Source organism: Arachis ipaensis, chromosome B09, assembly GCF_000816755.2.
Source record: "Arachis ipaensis cultivar K30076 chromosome B09, Araip1.1, whole genome shotgun sequence".
NCBI lineage: Eukaryota > Viridiplantae > Streptophyta > Magnoliopsida > Fabales > Fabaceae > Arachis > Arachis ipaensis.
The window spans coordinates 2,628,708-2,629,336 of NC_029793.2; positions in this window are offsets into that span (position 1 = coordinate 2,628,708).

Below are 629 nucleotides of genomic sequence, written 5' to 3' on the forward strand. Positions count from 1 at the left end.
ACAAGTTTTTTCTTTATAAATAAGTGTATCATAAATAAGTTTTTTTTATAAATTATTGTTAAAAGTTTAAAGGTCCGATTTTTATCTAATTTGTATCCAGTATAATTGTAGCTCAAAAATATTTAAATTTCATCAAATTTAGAACTGAGTTAAGATCTAAAAAATAAACACAGTATATATTTAAAACTGAATCTAAATTAGAACAATCTCAATTTTACCCTATTTATATACACTCCTACTCAATACTCTTATTTATATTCCTAACGATCTCTAATAAATTAATCAATACCAACTAATTAAGGGGTCCAACAGATCTAGTTGAATATCTTGCTTTTTATGCGAAGAAAGTCTTATATATCAACCAAATTAGATTAGGTTAATAGTTAGTTTATTAGCCTATTAAAATAAATATTAAAAATTTAAATTTTATTTTGTACGTATATCAATTTACTAATTAATAATAAATTTTTAAATAAATTATAAATTAATTCTTATCCTATTAGATTAACATCTAATGGATGAAGGTGTCATAGCCGTAAAGGGTAACTAAGTAAGTCTAGAAGTGTATATACATGACATCTAGTATTTGTTAGTGCAGTAATCAAATCATAATAATGTCAGCTCTCATC